At 39.4% G+C, this 9,739-nt stretch overlaps 1 pseudogene; it reads right to left on the minus strand.

Annotated features, from left to right (window-relative positions):
- The window catches only part of LOC128654736 (interferon-induced very large GTPase 1-like), a 155,578-nt pseudogene extending 146,168 nt beyond the window's left edge, over positions 1–9,410 (minus strand).
- Positions 9,411–9,739: the final 329 nt, after the last annotated feature.

Genomic DNA, 9,739 nt, shown 5'->3' on the forward strand with positions numbered 1-9,739 from the left:
TGTGTGTGTGTGAGTGTGAGAGAGAGTGTGTGAGAGAGAGTGTGTGTGTGTGTGTGTGTGAGAGAGAGTGTTTGTGTATAATATAATAAAATGTATATGTGTATGTTTTTTCGGCTGTATCATAGCCAGAGCCTCACCAGCCTCTGACCTCACTGCACGTCACTGTCTTGCCACTGCCTTCTCTATTACTGGATTCTTTCCTGTTGCTCTCTGCGTGAGCTAAGGCCTTAGCGCTTGGATCACGGACATCCCCAGACTGCTGGACTATATTCAGGGCCAAGGTAACAATTATGTGTGTCTAGATACTTGATATAAATATTAGTATTAGCTTTGATATAATATATGTTTGCTCTCACTAAAGGAAATTATTTTTATTTTTTACCAGGGCTAGAAAATAACCTTGTACAAAGAATATATTTGCAAAGCATCATCAGATTCTGCAGATTTTACAGATTTTTTTTTTTTATTAAATATTTTTAAGGAACATTTAACTGTTTCTTCAACCCCATACAGATTTCCTCAATACCACCTGAAACAAGAACCCATATACAATACTGAGTATATTTCTAAACCATTATACTGTGGAGACCTATAGCTAAAAGGCTTTATTACTTTAATGTATTGTATTGAGTGTTCTCTAACAAATGACTTGTTATGCTTTGAGGGGACTGCAGTATCATCAGCTGTGTCATGGGGGGGCCCAAAATAAAATCTTGCACCCTGGTTCTCTGGTCATTAGGTCCGCCCAGGGGCGTATTTAGGTTTTGTGCTGCCCTAGGCACTCAAAATTCTGCTGCCCCCAACCCCCCACCCCAGATTTAAGGCCTTTTTTTAGACATAATATTTTTGGGGCAGGGTGTAAAAAAAAAAAAAAAAAAATTCTTTTTAAGTAGATGTTCACCAGGGCTTGCATTCACTCTGGTCACACACACACATATATATATATATATTAAGACATTATTTTGCAAGTCAGATGATTAAAGTGTTTATATCAGAAAAAATATCCTTCACTGTATGATAGTTTGTCAGTAGGTAGTTGTTTAACCTTAAACATCTTCTTTGGTGATGGACAGTTATTTAAGCAAAATATCTGCTTGGATAAATATGTAATGAATATACAAACTGGCCTTTAAAAGTACTTAAAAAATACAACAGTAGTTATGATAGGCCCACATACAATCCCATAGGATAGCAATAGCCGGGCCAGCCATTTAGGTCATTAGTAATTGGTTGATTTTGCCACCCGGCCCTGAGTTCAGTAGAGTGGCCCTAGGGACTCAAAATTCTGCTGCCCCTTAAAAATCTGTTGGCCTATCCCTTAATACACCCCTCCGCCACTGCTAAAAACAGGGAATTATTTTTAGTATGTAAAGATCCCAGGACAAAGATATTATATACTTTGCCTAAAGTACATAAAAACCTTTTTAAACTTCCTGGGTGCCCAATTGTGTCTAGCACTGGTTCCCTCCTGTGTAATATTTATATATATTTAGATCAAGTACTGAGGAAATACTTAATTGAGTCGAGCTCTTATATACAAGATACAGAAGACTTTCTGAGAAAGTTAGAGAATGTGGTAGCACCAATAGAGCATTTTGTTTAGTTTAGATGTCTCTAGCTTATATACCTCAATTACTCATTCTAGTGGACTAGGTACAGTACAAAAAGTATTGATACAATCAGGTATATATAATAATATATTCAACCCCTCCTACGCTAACCTCTTTATGGGGTGTTCGGAGCAGTCTCACATCTATGGAGATAGAAACACATTTAAGAACAGTATTGCCTTCTATAAGAGGTTCATTGATGACCTGATCTTGATTTGTGATGGGGAAAAGGGAGAAATTGAAGAGTTCATTAAAGCCATAAACACTAACAATATAGGTCTCTCCTTTACTTTTGAATTAAGAGTAAATCAAATAAATTATCTAGATGTCACTCTAACAGGTGTACATAGCAAAAAAGGAGGATATATTGATAGAAGAAAACCAACAGCCAAGAATACGATATTGCATGCAAAAAGCAGTCACCCCAATAGAGTCTTTTAGGCCATAACTAAGGGGCAATTTGTTAGAACACTCAGGAACAGCTCAGATAGGGTGGTGTTCACTAAACAAGCAGATGAATTAACAGAGAGATTGGTTTTAAGAAATTACCCCAAAAATATGGTTAGGGGTGTTAGTGAATAGTGTTTTTGTATTATCTCACATATTTGTCCAAACTGCTCGCTATATGTTGTGAGAAATGTCATCTTTTCATATCCTTCCATGTTTCTTCTAGAGGCTCTCCTTGTATTTAAAAAAATGTTGTCCCTTTCTCTGTTCTCAATTTCTTCTCTATTAAAGGCAGATGATGATTTAGTGAATGTAGTAGGGAAAGGTTGTAGATTTGCCTACAAAATGGGTATTACTATTGGTAATAGGGTGGCCCCCACTTGCTTGAAAAGAAAGGCTACTAACAAAACGTTCATGACTGGGGGGGCGGAGCCTATGCTTGGAGCGGCTGGAAGTGTCTGTATGAAGCTCCTGATTATATTTCATTAATATAGGTATTTTTGGCTACAAAACTAGGAGAATTTACCCACTATGACTTTTGTATTCGGAAGCTACAACTACCTGCACATTTAGTCAGAAGTTCAGAAGCAGATGTTTGACACCCTGACCTATGTTCTCCAAGTACGCCCCACACAGGATTTCTGCTTTATAGGCCATTATTAACTTGTGGATAGAGAACTGAGTGGTGAGGGCTGCCACACGAACCCCCCCCCCCCCCGCAGGTTTCTGGGGTAAGTGGTACGCAGATACCAGCACTGGTATCTATCTATCTATCTATCTATCTATCTATCGGGTACTTATAGAGCGCAAACTGATCACCCGTGAGGGTCTCAAGGTGCTAAGGGATGGGGATAGGAGAAAGGGGGGAGGGGGAGGAGATGGGCATTCAGTCGAAGAGCCAGGTTTTGTGGTCCTTTCTGAACTTTGTAAGGGAGGTGGATTGTCTGAGGTGAAGCAGGAGAGTGTTCCATGTCTTTACTGCCATGTGGGAGAAGGATCTTCTACCTGCTGTGGATTTGCTGATGCGGGGGATGACTGCGAGTGCTTGGTCAGCCGATTGGAGTTGTCCCCTATTAAATTCCCCTACTGATAGTAGTTAAAGGTTCAGGTCCAAGAGAGGCCATTGTTTTCCTTAGGGGGAATCTATACTTATATGACACGTCTATTGAAATTAGGCCTTCACTGTTTACTTATGTTTTATATACTACTAAAGCCCGTTCAGACGGGCCATTTTTTGCAGTACAGCGGTCCCACCCCTTGCGCTCTCTCCCACCCCCTCTTTTTTGCTCTCTCTCCCCCTCTCTTTTGCTCTGTCTCTCCCCCTCTCTTTTGAGCTCTCTCTCTCCCCCCTCTCTTTTGCGCTCTCTATCTCCCCCCTCTCTTTTGCGCTCTCTGTCTCTCCCCCATCTCTTTTGCGCTCTCTCCTCCCCCTCTATCTTCCCCCTTCTCTCTTCCCCCCTTCTCTCTCTCTTCCCCCCTTCTCTCTCTCTTCCCCCCTCTCTCTCTCTCTCCCCCGCCTCTCTCTCTCTCCCCCCCTCTCTCTTCCCCCCCTCTCTCTCCCCCCCCCTCTCCCCCCCCCCCCTCTCTCCCCCCCCCCCCTCTCTCTCCCCCCCCCCTCTCTCCCCCCCCCTCTCTCTCCCCCCCCCCTCTCTCCCCCCCCCTCTCTCTCTTTCCCCCCCTCTCTCTCTTTCCCCCTCTCCCCCTCTCCCTCTCCCCCCCCCCCCCCCCCCCCCCCCCCCCCCCCCCCCCCCCCCCCCCCCCCCCCCCCCCCCCCCCCCCCCCCCCCCTTTTTATTTTGTTAGGGGGATTAGATTAGGTGTAATTAGTTTAAAAATATTGTAATTTGTTTATTATTTTCTGTAATTTAGTGGGTTTTTTTTGTACTTTAGATAATTTTATTTAATTGTATTTAATTTAGGGAATTAATTTAATTATAGTGTAGTGTTAGGTGTAATTGTAACTTAGGTTAGGTTTTATTTTACAGGTAATTTTGTATTTATTTTTGCTAGGTAGTTATTAAATAGTTAATAACTATTTAATAACTATTGTACCTAGTTAAAATAAATACAAACTTGCCTGTAAAATAAAAATAAACCCTAAGATAGCTACAATGTAACTATTAGTTATATTGTAGCTAGCTTAGGTTTTATTTTACAGGTAAGTATTTAGTTTTAAATAGGAATAATTTAGTTAATTATAGTAATTTTACTTCAATTTCTTTTAATTATATTTAGGTTAGGTGGTGTTAGGTTTAGGGTTAGACTTAGGTTTAGGGGTTAATAACTTTAATATAGTGGCGGCGACGTTGGGGCCGGCAGATTAGGGGTTAATAATATTTAACTAATGTTTGCGAGGCGGGAGTGCGGCAGTTTAGGGGTTAATATATTTATTATAGTGGTGGCGATGTCTGGTTCGACAGATTAGGGGTTAGAAATATTATTTTAGTGTTTGCGATGTGGGGGGGGCCTCGGTTTAGGGGTTAATAGGTAGTTTATGGGTGTTAGTGTACTTTTTGCACTTTAGTTAAGAGTTTTATGCTACAGCGTTGTAGTGTAAAACTCTTAACTACTGACTTTAAAATGCGGTACCAGTCTTGACAGGAGAGGGTCTACCGCTCACTTTTGGTCAGACTCGTAATACCAGCGCTATGCAAGTCCCATTGAAAATATAGGATACGCAATTGACGTAAGTGGATTTGCGGTATTTCCAAGTCTGGCCAAAAAAGTCAGCGGTGAGCCTGTCATTTCAAGACTCGTAATACCAGCGGGCGTTAACCCTAACGCAAGACTCGTAATCTAGCAGAATATGAATTATATTGGATCTATGAATTGGAAGCTAGAAGCCCTATAGGGATGAATAAAGATTTTGATTTGGCTATATTTTTGTAAAACAGTTGGTTGGTAGTTCTTAAATAATAAGGAAGGTCATATGGTCTTATCTTCTGTTAGGGGTTAAAGTAATAATATGAAGACTATAAATAACAAATGTAGTGATAGCAATAACTATATCCTGAGCGGCATATATATGTGAAGATATGGTGTGTATACTGATTTGACCACTAGGTGGAGTAGGAATACTATGTTGTAAATAATTTCTTGTTAGAGAGACACAGGTGTTGTAAAGTATAGGGGTGGGATTTATGGTATTTAAGGTGTGATAGTAGTATGCTGTATATGCAACATGATTAAGGGTGCTGCCATTATTTCTACTGTACTGGAAACTAAGATTACGTCATTACATCACAAGGAGGGGCAGACTCTTTAGGATTTGAGCACCAAGACCCCAGAGTTGTGTTTGTAATGCTTTTTAATTGCTTTTAATAAAGCGGAACCCCGTTAAACCTGTACTTGCTTTGTGAGCTCTTACCTTAAAGCTAATTTGGCTCCACCATAGTTGAGCACCATTACAACTAGCACAAAACATAGCTTTTCCAATAGATTTACACTTTGGAACTTTTCTTTATGTGTTTTATTTGAGGTATATTGTGTCTTCATTAAGGAAGATACATTACAGAACCAGCAAAGGATAAATTTGCCTATAACGGTTTTATTTGTGCACAGTGTATACTATCTCCTAGATTACGGCCTAGATTTGGAGTTTGGCGGTAGCCGTGAAAACCAGCGTTAGAGGCTCCTAACGCTGGTTTTAGGCTACCGCCGGTATTTGAAGTCAGTCAAAAAAGTCTCTAACGCTCACTTTTCAGCCGCAACTTTTCCATACCGCAGATCCCCTTATGTCAATTGCGTATCCTATCTTTTCAATGGGATCTTTCTACGTCCGGTATTTAGAGTCGTGGCTGAAGTGAGCGTTAGAATTCTAACGCCAAAACTCCAGCCGCAGAAAAAAGTCAGTAGTTAAGAGCTTTCCGGGCTAACGCCGGTTCATAAAGCTCTTAACTACTGTGCTCTAAAGTACACTAACACCCATAAACTACCTATGTACCCCTAAACCGAGGTCCCCCCACATCGCCGCCACTCAATTAAATTTTTTTAACCCCTAATCTGCCGACCGCCACCTACGTTATCCTTATCCTAATCTGCTGCCCCTAACACTGCCGACCCCTGTATTATATTTATTAACCCCTAATCTGCCCCCCACAACGTCGCCGCCAGCTACCTACACTTATTAACCCCTAATCTGCCGTCCGCACGCCGCCAGCTACATTATAGCTATGTACCCCTAATCTGCTGCCCCTAACACCGCCGACTCCTATATTATATTTATTAACCCCTAATCTGCCCCCACAACGTCGCCGCCAGCTACCTACACTTATTAACCCCTAATCTGCCGAGCAGATCTCACCGCTACTATAATAAAGTTATTAACCCCTAATCCGCCTCACTCCCGCCTCAATAACCCTATAATAAATAGTATTAACCCCTAATCTGCCCTCCCTAACATCGCCGACACCTAACTTCAATTATTAACCCCTAATCTGCCGACCGAATCTCGCCGCTATTCTAATAAATGGATTAACCCCTAAAGCTAAGTCTAACCCTAACACTAACACCCCCCTAAATTAAATATAATTTAAATCTAACGAAATAAATTAACTCTTATTAAATAAATTATTCCTATTTAAAGCTAAATACTTACCTGTAAAATAAATCCTAATATAGCTACAATATAAATTATAATTATATTATAGCTATTTTAGGATTAATATTTATTTTACAGGCAACTCTGTATTTATTTTAACCAGGTACAATAGCTATTAAATAGTTAAGAACTATTTAATAGTTAAAATAGTTAAAATAATTACAAAATTACCTGTAAAATAAATCCTAACCTAAGTTACAATTAAACCTAACACTACACTATCAATAAATTAATTAAATAAAATACCTACAATTACCTACAATTAAACCTAACACTACACTATCAATACATTAATTAAATACAATATCTACAAATAAATACAATTAAATAAACTAACTAAAGTACAAAAAATAAAAAAGAACTAAGTTACAAAAAATAAAAAAATATTTACAAACATAAGAAAAATATTACAACAATTTTAAACTAATTACACCTACTCTAAGCCCCCTAATAAAATAACAAAGCCCACCAAAATAAAAAATGCCCTACCCTATTCTAAATTACTAAAGTTCAAAGCTCTTTTACCTTACCAGCCCTGAACAGGGCCCTTTGCGGGGCATGCCCCAAAGAATTCAGCTCTTTTTTCTGTAAAAAAAAACATACAATACCCCCCCCAACATTACAACCCACCACCCACATACCCCTAATCTAACCCAAACCCCCCTTAAATAAACCTAACACTAAGCCCCTGAAGATCTTCCTACCTTGTCTTCACCATGCCAGGTATGACCGTCCGTTCCAGGCTCCGATATCTTCATCTAAGCCCAAGCGGGGGCTAGACATCCATCATCCGACGGCTGAAGAAGTCCAGAAGAGGCTCCAAAGTCTTCATCCTATCCGGGAAGAAGAGTAGATCCGGACCGGCAACCATCTTCTTCCAAGCGGCATCTTCTATCTTCATCCGATGAGGACCGGCTCCATCTTGAAGACATCCACCGCGGACCCATCTTCTTCCGACGACGACTTCCCGACGAATGACGGTTCCTTTAAGGGACGTCATCCAAGATGGCGTCCCTCGAATTCCGATTGGCTGATAGGATTCTATCAGCCAATCGGAATTAAGGTAGGAAAATTCTGATTGGCTGATGGAATCAGCCAATCAGAATCAAGTTCAATCCGATTGGCTGATTCAATCAGCCATTCAGATTGAGCTCGCATTCTATTGGCTGTTCCGATTGTTTCTGTTACAATCCTTTAGACTAAAATCAGATGTTTACTAAGTTGACCAGTTTTCCAAGACACCATTTAAAGGGACATGAAACCCATATGTTTTCTTTCATGATTTAGAAAGAGCATGCAATTTTAAATAACTTTCCAATTTACATCTAATATCTAATTTTCTTCATTCTTTTGATATCCTTTGTTGAAAATCATATCTAAATATGCTCAGTAGCTGCTGATTGGTGGCTGCACATAGATACCTCATGTGATTGGCTTACCCATGTGCATTGCTAGTTCTTCAACAAAGGATATCTAAAGAATGAAGGTGTATCCTAGCCACTGCCTCACCAGCCGCTGACGTCACTGCATGTCACTGATATACATATACACACAATTATATATACGTATATATACTTAACACCTTAACACCCAAAGGGTTAAACGTAAATCTATATTGGCACTGTTAAATATCTGGTTTAGATATAGTAGCTGCCGCATATTCTATAAATGGACAATGCTTGTAATTGTCTTTAATAATAACGTACTATTCAGTTTTGTATTTCCATAGTTTACGTTATTTTTTTACAGGATTCTATTTGAATGCTTACTAATACATGTACTACGTGTCTCCATAGGAAGCGTCACCCGGTTCCCAGGGCAACCTTTGCCACTGACAGTGCAGATGGGCGTGCCTGCTAGCTCCGGAGTGAACACTGTTACTGAATAGGGAATGCTACTACCGGTTGCCATGACTACCCCCGGACCTGCGCAGTGGTGCAGGGAGAACGCCATGGTCACTTCCGGTCTCGTAGTTTACACTTGGTGGAGGGTAAGGTTATATATTTCACTTCTTTTATGTTTGTAATATGGTCTGAGGATGGGCTAATTACCCCGAAACGTTACTATATTGTTGTGTATTAAATATACTATTTTGCAAGACCCGGCGAGTGCGTCCTTTTCTACTTTATATATATATATATGTGTTATCAAAATAACAAAATAATCAAAATAAGTATTGCATTGGGGTCAATGGAATACTTGTTATTTTGATATATAAATCTCTGGACTAACACAGCTACTCCAATCAACGAGACTATGGAAGATATATATATATAGAAAAACTAATAGCATATAGGAAGACATACTGTAAATATTAATACAAAACGTAATAATAATGCATATACTACTGTCCCCAGTATGTAATTTTAACTACATTACATATTTAAATATATTAGAATCAAACTTACCTTAGGGGGTTGCCTTAATTTAGGCAGATGAGCTTACATGATTTGGTTATACCTTTTCTCTGTAAAACATAAAAAAAACATAGTTTCATGCACATAAAACACTCATATTCATGTCATATTAATCACAGAGCGATGTGATAAGATATTGTGTTTTCTCAACTCCTAGCTAGTAATTGATAGATTGATAATATGAAATTAATATTACCTCAGTTTTCCCACACGGAATGAAGCATTAGCATGGCTCTGAATGAGCTCTGTGTTGCTTGTTACACATGTAACCTACTTAGTAAAATACGTTCCACATCATACAGCACAGTCTGGTTCCTGGAGTGGGCTGGTATTAGAAGTAAATGTATTATTTTATATTTGTTTACTGAGCTGGTACTAAATGTAGCAGTTGCATATTTGTTCTATCAGTTTCGTTTCTTTTAAGTTGAAAACAAAAGAGGGGTGTGTAGTGGAGAGGTCTCACCCAACATATCAAATAAAGTCCTTCCCAAAATAAAGACACAGTACACCTTAATATATTCTTAAATTGGTCACAGCATGTTACACTACTGACATTCCAGGACATAAACAGATTCAGTGATTATTTTCAAACCTTTCATTGTTACAAAATAGTAGGGACTTACAAGCCCATTTTGGATCCAATAACTCTGAGCACATTTTTGAAAG

This window comes from Bombina bombina, chromosome 3 (genome assembly GCF_027579735.1).
Source record: "Bombina bombina isolate aBomBom1 chromosome 3, aBomBom1.pri, whole genome shotgun sequence".
NCBI lineage: Eukaryota > Metazoa > Chordata > Amphibia > Anura > Bombinatoridae > Bombina > Bombina bombina.